At 35.5% G+C, this 17,201-nt stretch overlaps 1 pseudogene; it reads right to left on the reverse strand.

The window, feature by feature from the left end:
• LOC120222930 overlaps positions 1–10,893 on the reverse strand; it is a 57,718-nt pseudogene extending 46,825 nt beyond the window's left edge.
• Positions 10,894–17,201: the final 6,308 nt, after the last annotated feature.

A 17,201-nucleotide genomic window follows, 5' to 3' on the forward strand; every position in this document is an offset into this window, starting at 1 on the left:
AGCGTCCAATTTCAGCTCAGTTCATGATTTCAGGGTTTGTGGGTTTGAGCCCCATGTTGGGCTCTTTGCTGACAGCTAGTTCAGAGCCTGGAGCCTGTTTCAAATTCTGTGTCTCCCTCTCTCTCTGACCCTCTCCTGCTCACATTGTCTCTCTCTCTCTCAGAAATGAAAACATTTTTAAAAATTAAAAAAAATAAAAACACCTTAATTGCTTCAATAAGTCTGGAGCAACTAAATTTACCTTTTTTGCATGTCTACTCAATATTCACTTTTTCTTATATTTTTGTAGATCTCTTTAAAACATATTGTTCTTTATGGTCTTATAAGCCTAAAGACACATCCATATGTGGGAAGTCAAATAGCTATATCCTGGGTTAGGAGATTATAGGGAACACATTGCAAAGCAGAACACTCTTCTATAGGCCATAGCTATTTGATTTCCCACATTCATATTCCCACATTCATATAGAGAATATTCTCATATTCATATAGAGATCTTATGCCCTTCAAACATTTTCTTTCATGATGAAATCATTTTACTTGGCATTAATTAAGTCAATGAACCAGAAGCCTTAGGGCAACTGACCAATTGAAGAATTCTTGCTACTGTATTCAGTGGAAGGAGTCACTTGGGTTTTGTGTTTAATTCACTCCATTTTACTAGTTCATAAGCCATGAAAACACCAATTTCATTCAATATTTTTCTTGGCACACAGACTGAATAAGTTTCCAGTGAATGAGATGTATGGTTGAGAGTCATATCTGTTCTATGAATATTCTTTCCTACATGAATATAATTTTGTAAGATTGCCAATAAGTTTTTATTTCTAGACAAATACATATATATGCTCTTGTGCTCAATATCATTGCTCTTGACATAAAATCAACAACAAAGGGAATATTAGCAAAGCTCTTTTTTCTTTTGCAAATAAGAGCATTTTAGGTGAATTTTTAAAATAATGATTCAGAGAAGACTTAATTGTTGTGAATAAAATGTTTCCTCTCACTCATACACTTTAACAAATATTTGGATAAGTTGGCTCTTCCATTATGTTTCCTGACTGTTGTCTCCTATTATGTTCCAGAATTTCTAGATCATGAGTGTATAGTTTCCTTTGTATGACCTTCAATATTAAAATTTTTTGAAGTATTATAAGGAAGGTCAGCTTGATGACATAATATGGCAAGCATGATAGTATCAGTAGTTGACCATGGATGAAATTCAGAGGGACCATAAACTTGGCTACAGAGGGAAAAATTCACTAGTCTCTCACTGAAATTTCATATTTCCTAAAGGAAGGTAGGTAACAAATTATACAATTATTAGGACTAAGTATTACTTTTCACCAATATAAATCAGATGTTTTCACATAACTTTAGTTGCTGCAGATATCTCAAAGTAATAAACTAACCACTTCCTTGATATTATGGTAGGTTTTAGAAATGCTGCTATTTCTTTTTATTTAATGTATTAAGGAAGAACTACATATATTGATACAGAATGTATTAAATCTTGGTGAAACTGTAGATTTCCTAGAAATGTATTTTATTTCATGAACTTACAAATCTGCTCTAAGAAAGAGTGCAAAGATCAAAAATAATTAAGAATCCCTGTGATTCTGAGTATAGTATGATTGTTAATGATATTTATCAATTCCTTCCGCCATCCATTTCAGATTTGTCCCTTTACCAAGTACAAATGTCTTTCCTGAAGGAGTTACCTGGATTTTTATTTTTGAGTTGCCTTGCCCTTGACAGGACATGTTTGGTAAAATTTTCCTTTAAATATCATTTAACATGAAAACACATCCTCTATCCAATCTATAAGCAAAGTGCACGAGATTTATTTTCAAAATATATCCTACCATGGACTTTTCTATTCATTTTGTATTTTTTTGTTTTATTTATTTTTGAGAGAGAGATAGAGATAGACTGAGCAGGGGAAGGTCAGAGAGAGGCAATCACAGAATCCGAAGACAGGCTCCAGGCTCTGAGCCAACTGTCAGCACAGAGCCCAATGTGGGGCCCAAACCCAGAACCGTGAGATCATGACCTGAGCTGAAGTCAGACTTAACCAACTGAGCCATCCAGGTGCCCCATGTACTTTTAAATACAGTATATTATCTAGTAACTATTCTAATTGTTACAGTATCAACTGTGAATTTTTATTATCTATGTCATACTAGGCATTAAATATTTTGCCCATTATCTTTGCCTCTCAACATCCTCAATGTTATTATTTTAGCCCAAGACACCATTATCTCTTATATACATATTACAATGGAAGTCAAGCTGACATTTCTGCTTCTAACACCTACAATTTATACACTACACTGCACTTGGAAATTTCCTTCATCCACATGACTTAAGTCATATTGCTCTTTTACTGAGAACCACCAATGTATAACCAACCAATTCACATCTGATAGTTTTACAATAGCCTTACAATGACTAGGAATGTTCTACATAATCTCATTTTTATGACTTCTTTCCAGGTAGGCTCAACTGGGACTTATGCCTGTAATCTCACAAAGGTGAAATCAAAGTGTCCATCAGGCTGAGTTCTACTATGGAGGCTTTGGGAAGAATTTACTTCCCAGCTCTTTCAGGTAATAGGCAAAACTCAATTACTTCTGATTTTAGGACTGAGGGTCCCATTTCCTTGTTGGCTGTGGAAGAAAAACTATTATTATCATCTAAAGGTCACCTGGATTCTTGACATGCTACATCCCATTATCTTCAAGCCAATGCTGTGACATCAAATTCTCCCCATACTTAGAATGGCTTCCATATTTTTCAGCTAGCCATTACAAACACAGCAACAAAAATAATCCCACAACTCTACTTTGAAAGAGGAGACTAAATTAGACCTACTCAGTTTTCTTTTTGAGAATTTACTAATCAAAGTCAATGGACTAGTAAACTTTTTTTTACATTTTCAAAAATCTCTTTGCCATACATCTTAGTATAATAATGGGCTGAATATCTCACCTTATTCACAGTCATGGGGGTGAGGCTTAGAAATGTTAAGGTAACCATTTTAGAATTTTTCTTCCCACAGATAGAAAACACCCGGAAAGGAGGATGTGTTTTTTTTTTTTTCTTTTTATTACTATGTGATAATATCATCACAAACTTAGTGTAAGACATTCATTTACTATGTCCCAAGGTCCAAGGGTCAAGATTCCAACATGTCCACCATGTCTGTATTATAAACCTGGATACCTTACCAAAGAAGAATCTGCTTTAAGGTCTTATGGTTATAGCAATAAGCAATAATGCCTATTTTCCCTCTGTCTCTTGGCTGGAAACCACTCAGTTTCCAGATCCTAATCTCAATGTTTCATTTCTTATGTCACTGACATACCTATTTCCTTCATCAAACCAGCAAGGGGGGTCTCTTCCCATAAAGGACATTACAATCTTATATAATAAATATAATCTTGTACATGTAATCTCTACATTCCATCATTTTGCCTCATTGTATTGATTCAAAGTAAGTCACAGGTCAATCTTCAAGAAAGGATAATGACACAAATAGTAGGAGGGAGAGGACATGGGGACAGGGTGCCACCTTACGAATGTTCCTATAGTAGAGGAATATTGAAAAGTAAAAGTGGAGAGGAGCATGTGTGTGCATATGTGGAGTCTGTGTGTGTGAAAGGGCGAGCAGTAAGTACATGCTGTTGTATGTGAGGTGGGGCATGAGACCAATTACATTTGGAACAGTTTGATACATATATAAACCCATGCACAGCTTTCATTCATGGTCATTAAACTGTAAGTCTCATTTTTTTTTTACTGAACATTAAATGGTAGCTATATCACTATTATTCTTAGAAATAGAATATGAATCATGAAAGTATTGGTTATTTAAATTGACATAAAAGATTAAGAATAAAAGGTCATTTCCTCATCAAATTAACTGTCTTTATGTCCTTTCTATTCAAAAAGTCATTTTAGAAATGTTAATTTTGCCATAAGAAAGAATTTATATCTTTGAGTCAATATTTTTAAACAGCTTTTCCTATATCTAACATTATTCTTGAAACTGAAGATAACCCTGAATATGACTGTAAGTAAAAGAAGGAAACAGATGTAAAAACTTCATATCATGACATTATATGTGGTACCTCAGATAGCAGAAGGGACAATCAAGGTAGGTTTTATCAGTGCATATTATACTGAGGTTGGATGTGGACAGGGAAAAAGATGAAGAATGAATCAAAAGGAAGAGATTTTTGTTTTGGAATGGTGCAAATTTTTAAAGGGATTTCAGAACAGAATATTGTATTCTGAAACAGTTGAGAGCTACACAGGATTACTTTCAGAAAAGGAATCCAAAATTAGTTTTGAATTAGAAACATCAGAGTGGTGACAGTATAACATGATTAGCCTTGGATGATAAGACATAAGAGACCAGTTAAAAGGTTACCGCAGTGTACCAAAATAAATATGAAAATATGGATTAGGAAACTTCAGGAATGATAAGGATGGGGAAATGCCTTCTGGACTATTTAGAAGGAAGTATTGATAGAATTTGATGACAAATTTTAAAGGTGGATGAATCAAGGACACCCTATTGATTTGGAACAACAGTAATTAGCAAATTGTGCTAAACGTATATTTGCAACAGAAATAAAAGGTGAAATTGGTGAGGACTGGAGAGCAAGGCAAACAGTTCAGGTTTGGATACTTCATGTGTTTGATTTTGAGAAATCATCAACGTATGGAAGATAGCTGAAGCCAAATGAAAGGATAGTTTTTTTTCCCCTAGGGAATTTTTATATTCAATGACCACTTTTAGAATTCCAGGGAAAGCTACTGGGAACTAATTATCAAATATGAGGAAGAGAACAAAGAAATGTCCAAGAAGAGGAAGCTAAGAGACTTTCAAGAAGGAAGCAGTTTTCAACATGTCAAATATGGATATCATAGGAAAAAAATTAAGCACTGAAAAATACAGAAATGCCCATTGAATTTTATATGTAAACGTCACCAAGTTATTTTTAAAAGGCCATTTTGAGAAAGCTTTTGAAGATGGAAGTCATTTTAAAAGTAAATGTGAGGTGTATCTGGGTGGCTCAGTCAGTTTAGCCTCCAACTTCAGCTCAGGTCATGATCTCACCACGTTTGGTAAGATCATGAGTTTGAGCCCTGCATCTGGCTTTGTGCTGACAGCTCAGAGCCTGGAGCCTGCTTTGGATTCTGTGTCTCCCTCTCTCTCTGTTCCTCTCCCACTCATGCTCTCTCAAAAATAAATAAATGTTAAAAAAAATTTAAAAGTAAATGTGAATGGTGCACAATTTAATCTGAGATTAGGTAAGTAGGACAGTAATGATATTTAATGTTTTGAATAATTAGGTGGGTACAGAAGAAGGGAAAACATATTTGTAGGGGCACCCAGTAGGGTGTATGAACCTAAGAATTCAACAGTTTAAAGTAAATGAGATTGAAGAAGAAGTTTTTTTTTAATTTTTTAATGTTTATTTATTTTTTGAGACAGAGAGAAAAAGAGAGAGAGAGCAGGAGCAGGGGAGGGGCGGGAGGAAGGGGGGCGGGAGACATAGAATCTGAGGCAGGCTCCAGGCTCCAAGCTGTCATCACAGAGCCTGATGCGGGAGGAGGAAGTTTTGTTAACATTTTGCTTAAATGTTTTCTAAAATCTTTCTAAAGTGTGGTCTGCAGAGTAACGGCATGGACCTCACCTCAAAATCCCAAGACTTTTGCATTTTATCAGCATCTCTAGACCTCATTATTCTAAACTTCCTTGACGTGCACATTCCTGAGCACATTGAGAAAGCATTTTCTGTCAATGGTTTGTGACAATTTATATTAGTACTCAAATAACTAGTTTATAACTGAAAGCGATTCAGTATCAATGTTTATACTGAGGGTAACTTAATGCTAAGAAAATAATCTTGCAAAGAGAATCCCACTGAATTTAACAGATATGAGAGAAACCTGAGTTTTGTCTTAGCATAAACACAGTTTTTAGCTATCTTAGTTTTTACATCTTAAAAGTAAAGTCATTTTTTAATGGCAGATACCAAAGACCTAAAAAGGAAAATGTAGTTTAAAGCTGCCATTAGAGTTGCATTAAGAGCATGATAAATATAACCCCTTTTGAAAATAACAAGCAGTTGGAATAGAAGTTCTGGTTCCTTTGTGACTAGAACTATTACACATGCAAATATTCCCAAAAGAGTAAGACTCTGTGCCTGGGTGGCTCATTCAATTAAGCGTCCAACTATGGCTCAGGTCTTGATCTCATGGTTCGTGGGTTCGAGCTCCAGGATGGTCAGAGCCTGCAAACTGCTTCAGATTCTGTGTCTGGCTCTCTCTCTGCCCCTCCCCTGCTCATGCTCTGTCTCTCTGTCTCTCTCTCTCAAAACAAACAAACATACATACATTTAAAAATTTTTTAAAAAAAGTGTAAAACCGGAAGATTCCAAACTACACTCTATGTCAATGAACAATACCCCTATGGAAGCATATGAGACCTTCTCATAACCATATGAGATTGTCCTAAAGGGTGCCGCATCATTACACTCTCCTCTTGATTCTTTAATAATGCAATGTGAATTTCAATTGCAATTACAATAAACAAAGATATAGGATGCCATCTGAAGTAAAAAAAATGACCTTGTTTCTATATGAATGAAAAATATTAATAGTTCAGATAATATTGAGTCAAATAGGCGAATATACAATTGAATAGTTAATACCTGTATTAAAAATATCTTAGAAATTTTGTACAACAAACTTCTATAATATAAAAATTTAAGCATACATTACAAATTATGATGATCACTCAGTGTTATACATAAGTGATGAATCACTGGGTTCTATTCCTGAAACCAGTACTACATTGTATGCTAACTAACTTGAATTTAAGGGGTGCCTGGGTGGCTCAGTCGGTTAAGTGATTTTGGCTCAGGTCATGATCTCATGGTTCGTGTGTGCACGAACAGGCTCCTGACAGGCTCTGTGCTGACAGCTCAGAGCCAGGACTCTGCTTCGGGTTCTGTGTCCCCCACCCTCTCCGCCCCTCCCCCACTTATGTTCTATCTCTCTCTGTCTCTCAAAAATTTAAAGAAATAAATTAAAAAGAAGAAATTATATAAAGAAAAAAATTGAAAGGTCTGTGGCATTCGCTGAACTGTTTCCAAGAAATAATAGTATTAATCAATGGCATATTTCAAAAGAAACCTCAAGTTTTCTAATATTTGTTGACCATGTGCTTTGAAACAGGCAACATCTATTCAACTGGGATACATCAGTAAATGTGAAAGGGAAACTTTATCTGCACAAAGTTTTAGAGTCAGGAGGCACATTAAATTGGTGAATGGTTTTTCAGTTTAAGGAAGGGGGTTACACAGAACCAATTCCTTTAAATTTAGAAGTAACTGTTATAACCAGTCATTAGGGAAAAAATGCATTTAAAAGGCTATGTATACGAGGCGCCTGGGTGGCTCAATCAGTTAAGCATCTGACTTCGGCTTAGGTCATGATCTCACAGTTTGCGGGTTCAAGCCCCGTGTCCGGCTCTGTGCTGACAGCCAGCTCAGAGCCTGGAGCCTGTTTCCGATTCTGTGTCTCCCTCTCTCTGACTCTACCCTGCTCACGCTGTCTCTCTCTTTCTCTCAGAAATAAATGAAACATTAAAAAAAGGATATGTATAGGGTAAAATAATGAATGAGGGTTTTTTGTTTTTTTTTTTTAGCAAATTAAACTATTTAATATATTTTAGGGACAGTGTTTGAAAACTATTTACTAGTAATAAAATCCATTCCTGGAATCATCTTGTAACAATGCTCTCAAATTTTAATAAGCATTTAATTTAAATGAAGAGTTTGATTTGAGGATCTGTCATAAGGACCAAGATCATGAATTTCCACTAAGTTTTCAGGCTATATCAATGCTGCTGGGTCATACCTTAATTGAATGACGAGGCTACATTCTAGACCTACTGAATTACTATTAATGGATTTTCTTCATGAAGTTACTTTTCCCTAAAACTTAAATGTTCTTACAAGATTCCTTCAAAAGACTGCTGGATGTCTCTGTCCAGTGTAAGTATCTGTGGTGAAGGCTTTTGCTGTTGGCTTTCAAGGAGCTCATTTGCCCAGATCTCTTCCTGAAGTAGGAAGAATGTTCTTTGTAGTTTCCTCACCAGGAAGCTGTTCTATCACTGCCCGAGGGTGTTACTGTGTCAGCAGGTGCATGCAATTCCCACATTGGAAGAAAAAGCAAGATCAAGAAAACTAAATCCAAATTTCTTATCTTTTACGGAAGCACCTGACTCAGTTAAAGGGACAAAAGGAATATCAAATACCCTGACATTTTATTTATGTTGAGAATAATTTATTTCTAAAAGAACCCCACGTCTATAGAAAAGATAAAGTGCAGCTGAAATCTTCAGAGCAAAGCACACTGAAATAGAGTGTTATTGTATTGATGAAATATCCCTCATCAGAACAGACTCACTGTTCTGTAAATAGGCTGTATTGTTAAAGATAAAGGAAGTACTTTTACTTCAGGCAGCCACACTGCCGGACTGTTTGACTGAAATGCATAATATATCTGTTAAACATGTTGGCATTCTGTACTAAAAATAAGCTTCTTTAAGTATTCTTAAGTCCCATTAACTGTATAAATTCAAACTGTAAGGATGGTGGACCAGAGTAAGAACATCCACTTTGATCTGCAGTCTTTTGTTTAAAATCATGACATATCACAAAAGGCACATAATTTCTGAGTCTGAGTTTGATCTTTTAAATATATGGAGATAAAACTTACGTGATTTCCTCTCTTTGAGATTGTAAAGTTTAAATTAAAAAGAAAAGTGTTTTATAAATTATAAATAATTATATACATGAAAAGCATTATTACTATTATTGTAATGTTTGAAACTAGAGAAAATAAAATACAGCCCAACTTCAATAGTAGCTAATTGCAAAATGCTCTATCAACATGGATTTTAAATGTTATTGATTGCAGAGAATTTTTTTAATGTGCATATGTTGCCTTCTGGAATGATGAATTTCATAGTAAAACCTAAATACTGTGAAATTAAGGGTTTCCCTTTAATTTCATTTATTTTATTGCCATAATTTGTTATCTTAATTTTTTTCAATAAACTAATATTTTCCATTCCTTCATACAGCATTAAAATGAGACCTAACCTTTTCATAAAAATGTGTCACTTTAGCATCTCTTTAAAAAGAAGCTTTATAATTGAAAATAATTCTAATGGGAAATTTAATTTTCATGAATAAGATCTGCATAAGAATATTTACTACCTTAGTATTATGTAATGGACTCTATATTGTGGATTCAGGAGGAGAAAAATATTTTTTAAATAAATTTGGCTACTGATTTCATAGACGTTTACACAATCTGAAAAAACAAAAACATCCTTCCTTAAAACTATGAAGGCTGGGCAAATACAAGAAACAGTTTTTGAAGCTTACAATAAAATCAAAGAAGATCTTGGGAAACAAAAGTAAAGAAAGAACCAGAAAAAAAGTAGGCAGATATAGACTAAAATGAGGACTCTCCTGAAGAAGTTTTGCCAATACCTCAGTCTTAGCAATGGCCTGGAAGAAGGGAGACAAAGCCCTAGGACTTCAAAAGTCCTTTGTGACATTATCGTAAGGTGAGAAGTTACAACAACAGAACTTCAGAATTCATAGACTCCAAAAGGATCCACACTCAACGAAAGGGTAAATTTTAAAAATCTGTCCACTACTAAGAAGATAAAATAAGATCTTTATTATATTAGTCTTGAGGAAGAGTTAAGATGGTGGAACAGTTGGAGAACCTTATGTTTGCCTCATCCCTCAAGCACAGCTACATAAATATCAAATCGTTCTGGGCACCCAAGAAATCAATATGAGCACTGACTGAACAAGGTGCACAACTGGAGGGAGACAAAAGTCCACAAGATGGAAGGTAAGAGATGCAGGGTGATGATTTAGAAGAGAAAAGGATAATGAATGCATTGGAAGGAAGGGAGCCTTGTTCAGGGAGATAGGGGAGAGAGACAGAGAGACAGAGGAATGCAGAGGGGGTTGCACAAGGAAAACACTTCCCCAAAGCCATTGACTGGGAAAATAAAAGGGGTTGATTTACATGAGTTTTTATAAACAGTGGAGCTCAAAGTGTTTCTGTGGAGAAAGGGGCAGAGGCCTGGGAGTGAACAGTGAGATCTGAGGATCCCCTGGGACACAGTAGGAGTGAAGGTTGTCCCTTCATGGTATTCATCTGGGAGAGGTGACCTTGTCTATCAGGGGACAAAAGAGATCTTAGGTGCCATTGCATTTCTCTGCCCCTTAAGCATGGGGACAAAGACACCTGCTGAAGGCAGCAAACCTGGAATCTGGCAATTTGATGCACTTTAAACTCCAAGCTCCTGTCTGTTGGTGCGACTGTCCTTCTGGAACAAACTGGCACCAGCCCCATCCTGGTGAGACCCTATCCCAGAGAACACACAGAGTTCTAAAGCTTGGAGTTTAGAAACTCAGCCAGCCTGCCTGAGATAAAACACAGGAATACTACACTGATGGCCAGACACAGACAGGGTGAAGTCGAGGAACTGAGGGATGCCCGGATACATGAGGGAAGAATGTTCTTCTGTGAGGGCTTCCTGGACAGCAACAGGCACAAACTCTCCTCTCCAGAGACAAGGAAGAAGGCTGACACCATTTTTACCCCCACTCATCATCATGGACTGCTTCAGTGAGCAGCACAGCACTGAGAGTGGATCCCTGAGCCACTCACATGAAGCCCAGATCCACTGTGCTCGGCGGGGGCTTCTTTACTAGGGTAAGTGGGCCTGAAAACCAGAGCAGCTGGCCCCTTCCAGAGAAGACCAGCACAACCTCCCATCCTCACCCCCACTAAGTCTACTGACCATAACTGCCACAATGCTTCAGCTCTAGTAGAAGTGGGATCAGACCTCTTTTAACAAGCAGACCAGAGAACACCTAGTTAAAACTCGGTGCACTCTGGACAAAGTCTAAACACTCCCCACTGCAGGCAAAGAGAAACTCTACAGAGAATGACCTAAGGGAAAAAGCCGCCAAAACACAGCATCCAAGTACACAGAGAATACACCAGAGACACTTCCTCAAGAGCTAGGACCCACAGTATGTGACCTCTTCTTAATAAAGCCTTTATTCTTGGGAGAGGAAAACCACAGCAGGCATTCCTAACACAGAAAAGACTGAGACCTAGACAAAATGTCAAGATTGAGGGATTCGTCCCAAAAGAAAGAACAGGAAAAGAGAGATCTCATGGCCAGAGATCTAATCAAAACAGTATTAAGTAATATGCCAGATCTAAAATTTAAAATAAGAATAATAGGAATAGTAGCTAGGCTTGAGAGAAGTGTAGAAGACACCACGGACTCCCTTATCACAGCTATAAAAGAGCTAAAAACTGGTGAGGCTGAAATTTAAAAATGAGATGCAAAACCAATGACCATAAGGATGGAAGAAGCAGAGGTACAAACAAGTGATATTAAAGATAAAATTATGGAAAATAATGAAGCTGAAAAGAAGAGGGAAAGAAAAATATTGGATCATGAATGTAGACTTAGGAAACTCAGCAACTACATAAGGCATAATGACATTCATATCAGAAGAGTCCCAGAAGAGTGAGAAAAAGGGACAGAAGGTTTATTTGAGCAAATTATAGCTGAAAACTTCCCTAATCTGGGGAAGGAAACAGACATCCAAACCCAGAAGGTACAGAGAATGCCCATCAAAATCAATAAAAGAAGCTCAGCACCAACATATATCATAGCAAAATTTGCAAAATATGGAGATAAGTAAATACTTCTGATAGCACCAAAGAAAAAGAAATCCCCAATTTACAAGGAAAGACAATAAAGCTAGCAGCATACTTACCCAAAAAATGCTTGGCAAGCCAGAGGGAGTGGCATGAAATATTCAGCGTGCTGAGGGGGAAAAATAGAATACTCTATGCAACAAGGCTGTCATTCAGAATAGAAGGAGAGATAAAGAGTTTCCCAGACAAACAAAAACAAAAGGAGTCATGACCACTAAACCAGCCCTGTAAGAAATATTAAAGGGGTCTCTTTGAGTGGGAAAGAAAAACCAAAAATGACAAAGACTAGATAGGAAAAGAGAAAAATCTCCAGAAACAACTTGAGAAAATATACACTGGTACTAAATTCATATCTATCAATAATCACTCTGTGAATGTAAATGGAATAAATGCTCCAATAAAAAGACATAGGGTGACAGAATAGATAAAAAAGCAACACTCATCTCTATGCTGCCTACAAGAAACTCATTTTAGATGTAAGGACACCTGCAGGTTGAAAGTGAGAGGATGGAGAAACATCTATCATGCAAATGAATGTCAGAAGAGTGCTGGAGTAGCAAACCTTCTATCGGACAAAATAGACTTTAAACAAAGACTGTAATAAGATAAGAATGACACTATATGATAATAATAAACAGGAAAATCCAGCAAGAAGATAAAACAATTGTAAATATTCATGTACCCAATATAGAATCACCAAATACATAAAACAGTTAATAACAAACATAATGGAACTAATTGATAATAATACAATAATCGTAGGGGACAAACACCTCACTTACATAAATGAACAGATCATCTAAACAGAAAATTAACAAGGAAACAATGGCTTTGAATGACACACTGGGTCAGAGGGACTTAACAGATATATTCAGAACATGTCATCTTTAAAGCAGAATAATACACATTCTTTTCAAGTGCACACTGAACATTCTCCAAAATAGATTACATACTGGTAACAAAACAGGCTTTGAAAAATTCAGGAAGATCAAAATCATACCATGCATATTTTCTGACCACAATGCTATCAAACTAGGAATCAATCATAAGGAAAAAATATGGAAAGACCACAAACACATAGAGGTCAAATAACATGCTACTAAACATTGAATGGGTCAACCAGGAAATCAAAGAAGAGATTTAAAAAATACATGGAAACAAATAAAAATGAAAACACAATGGTTCAAAACCTTTAGGACACAGCAAAAGCAGTCCTAAAAGGTAAGTTTATAGCAGTACAGGGATAACTCAAGAAGAAAGAAAAATATCAAATAAAGAACTTAAACTTACACCTAAAGGAGCTAACAAAAGAACAACAAACAAAATCTAAATCAGCGAAGGAAGGAAATAGACAAAATTAGTGCACAGATAAATTATATAGACTGTTTTAAAAAAGTACAATAATAGGTCAATGAAACCAAGAAAACTTTAGCTCGACTTACCAATAAAAAAATAGAAAGAACCCAAATAAATATAATCAGAAATGGAAGAAGAGAAATAACACCAACACTACAGAACTACAAACAATTTTAAGTGAATATTATGAAAAACTCTATGCCAACAAATTGGACAGCCTAGAAGAAATGGATAAATTCCTAGAAACTTATGACCTGCCAAAACTGAAACAAGAAGAAATTGAAAATTTGAATTGACTGATTACCAGAAAAAAAATAAAGTAAAAAAATGGTAATCAAAGAACTCCCAACAAACAAATGTCCAGTATAGTTTCACAGTCAAATTCTATCAAACATTTAAAGAAGAGTTAATACCTTTTTTCTTAAACTATTCTAAAAAATAGAAAAAGAAAGAAAACTTCCAAACTGATTCTACAAGGCCAGCATTACCCTGATACAAAACCAGATAAAGACATCACAACAAAAGAGAACTACATGCCAATAATTCTGGTAAACATGGATGCAAAAATCCTCAACAAAATACTAGCAAACCAAATCCAACAATACCTTTAAAAAAATCATTCACTAAGATCAAATAGCATTTATTCCTGTGTTGCAAGGTGGTCCAATATTTTCAAATCAATCAATGTGATACATAAAATCAATGAGAGAAAATAGGAGAACCATATGATCATATGAATAGACACGGAGAAAGCCTTTGACAAAGTGCAACACCTGTTCATGACAAAAGCCCTCAGCAAAGTAGGTTTAGAGGAAACATACCTCAACATAATAAAGTATATATGAAAAACCCACAAATAACAACATCCTCAATGGGGAAAAACTGAGACCCTTTCCCCAAAGGTCAAGATCAAGACGCGAATGTCCACTGTAACCACTTTGATTCTACATAGCACTCCTGGAAGTCCTAGCCACAGCAATCAGAGAACTAAATAACTAAATAAATATATAAATAAAAGCATCCAAATTGGTAAGAAGAAAAACTTTCATTAAATGCTGATGACATGATACTATTTATAGAAAATGCAAAGGCTCCACCAAAAAAGCTGCTAGAACTGATGAATGACCTCAGTAACGTCACAGGATACATAATCAATCTGCAGAAATTTGTGGCGTTTCTATATACCAATAATGAAGCAACAGAAAGAGAAAAAATCAATCCCATTTATAATTGCACCAAAAACAATAAGACACCTAGGAATAATCCTAACCAAAGAGGTGAAGACCTTTACTCTGGTAACTAAACAACACAAATGAAAGAAATTACAGACAACACAAAGAAATGGAAAGACATTTCGTCTCATGGGTTGGAAGAGCAAATATTGTTGAAATGTCTATACTACCCAAAGCAATCTATAGATTTAATGCAATCTCAAAACCAACAGCATTTTTTACAGAGCTAGAACAGGCAATCCTAAAATTTGTATGGAACCACAAAAGACCCCAAATAGCCAAAACAGTCTTGAAAAAGTAAAAAGCTAGAGGCATCACAATTCCAAATTTCAAGTTATATTACAAAGCTGTAGTGGTCAACACAGTATTGTATTGGCACAGAAATAGACACATAAATTAATAAACAGGATAGAAAACCCAGAAGCAAAGCCACAACTATATGGTCAATTAATCTTCAACAAAGCAGAAGAGACTATCCAATAGGGAAAATACAGTCTCTTCAACAAATGGTATTGGGAAAACTGACAGCACTATGGAAAAGAATGAAACTGGACCACTTTCTTACAGCAGAAATAAATTTGAAATACAAATTTCAAATAATAAATTTGGAATGGATTAAAAGCCTCAATGTGAGACCTAAAAATCCTAGAAAAGAGCACAGGCAGCAATTTCTCTGACATTGACCATAGCTGCTTTTTTCTAGATAGGTCCTCTTAGGCAAAGGAAAGAAAAGCAAAGATAACCTATTGGGACTACATCAAAATAAGACATTTCTGCACAGTGAAGAAAACATCAATAAAACTAAAAGGCAACCGATAAAATGGGGGAAAATATTTGCAAACGACATATCTGATAAAGAGTTAGTATCCAAAATATACTATATATATCAACACCCAAAAAACAATCCAAATAAAAAATAGGCAGAAGTGAGGACTAGATATTTCTCTAAAGAAGACATACTGATGGCCAAAAGACACATGAAAAGATTCTCAGCATCACTGATCATCAGGGAAATACAAATCAAAACTAGTATTACCTCACAGCTATCAGAGTTCTTAAAATCAAAAATAAAAACACAGGAAACAACTAGTGTTGTTGAGATTGTGAAGAAAAAGGAACGCTTGTGCATTGTTGGTGGGAATGCAAACTCCTGTAGACACTTTGGAAAGCAGTATGGAGTTTCCTCAAAAAGTTATAAATAGAACTACCCTATGATTCAGCAATCACAAAACAACAACATTAGTTCAGAGGGATGCATGCACCCCTATGTTTATAGCATCATTATCATAATAGTCAAGATACGGCAAACTTCTGCACATCAAAGGAAACAATTAGCAAAACTAAAAGGCAACCAATGGAGTGAGAGAAGATATTTGCAAATGACATATCTGATAAAGGGTTAGTATCCAAAATCTATAAAGAATTTACCAAACTCAACACCCAAAAAATAAACAATCCAGTGAAGAAATGGGCAAAAGACATGAGTAGACACTTTTCCAAAGGGGGCATCCAGATGTCTAACACACACATGAAAAAATGCTCCACATCACTCATCATTAGGGAAATCCAAATCAAAACCACAAAGAGATCCTACCTTACAGAGGCTAAAATTAACAACTCAGGCAACAGTAGATGCAGAGAAAGAAAAACTCTTTTTGCACTGCTAGTGGGAATGCAAACTGGTTCAGGCACTCTGTAAAACATTATGGAGGTTCCTCAAAAAATTAAAATGGAACTCCCCTATGACCCAGCAATTGCACTACTAGGCATTTATCCAAAGGATAATGGAGTGCTGATTCAAAGGGTCACATCACCGCAATTTTTATAGCAGCACTATCAACATTAGCCAAAGTATGGAAAGAGCATAAATGTCCATTGACTGATGAATAGATAAAGAAGATGTGGTATATATATATATATATATATATATATATATATATACACACAGTGGAATATTACTCAGTGGTCAAAAAGAATGAAATCCTGCAATTTGCAACAACATGGCTAGAACTAGAATGCATTATGCTAAGCAAAATCAGTCAGACATAGAAAGACAAATATATGATTTCATTCATATGTGGAATTAAAGATACAAAACAGGTGAGAGAAAGGAAGCAAAAATAATATAAAATACATAATACATAATAATATAAAAATAGAGAGAGAGAGAGAAATCATAAGAGACTCTTAAATACAGAAAACAACTGAAGGTTACTGATGGGGTGTTGGGTAGCAGGAAGGGCTAAAGTGGTACGGGGCATTGAGGAGGACATTTGTTGGGATGAGCACTGGGTGTTATATGTAAGTGATGGATGAGTCACTAAATTGTATTTCTGAAATTATCATTACACTACATGTTAACTAACTTGGATTTAAATAAAACAACAACAATAACAACATCCTGAGATTGTACATTCTGTCTTTACAGTACAAAGAAAGAAGTCTGGTGGAATCATGGGATAAGATAATTGAAATAGACCAAAATAAGGTATAAGGGGGAACTGAGTCAGGTAGCAGAAATTATAGCTGCAAATCAATACATAGTGTAAAGACAACCCATTTATGCTCCATGATCAAATTATGTATACTTCTGTACAAATATTTTTTCTCTACTTGGCATCATTTTTAGGTATAAAACAAGAGATTTTAAACTAAGTGGTTTATAATCTCATGTCCATAGTCAAGAAGATGGCCTTGAATTGCAGGTTTGGAGTAAAGATGCAAAGTCATGATTTGAAACATGTCTAATATTCATTT

The sequence above is a fragment of the Hyaena hyaena genome, unplaced genomic scaffold (genome assembly GCF_003009895.1).
Source record: "Hyaena hyaena isolate Hyena2069 unplaced genomic scaffold, ASM300989v1 scaffold_930, whole genome shotgun sequence".
Taxonomy (NCBI): Eukaryota; Metazoa; Chordata; class Mammalia; order Carnivora; family Hyaenidae; genus Hyaena; species Hyaena hyaena.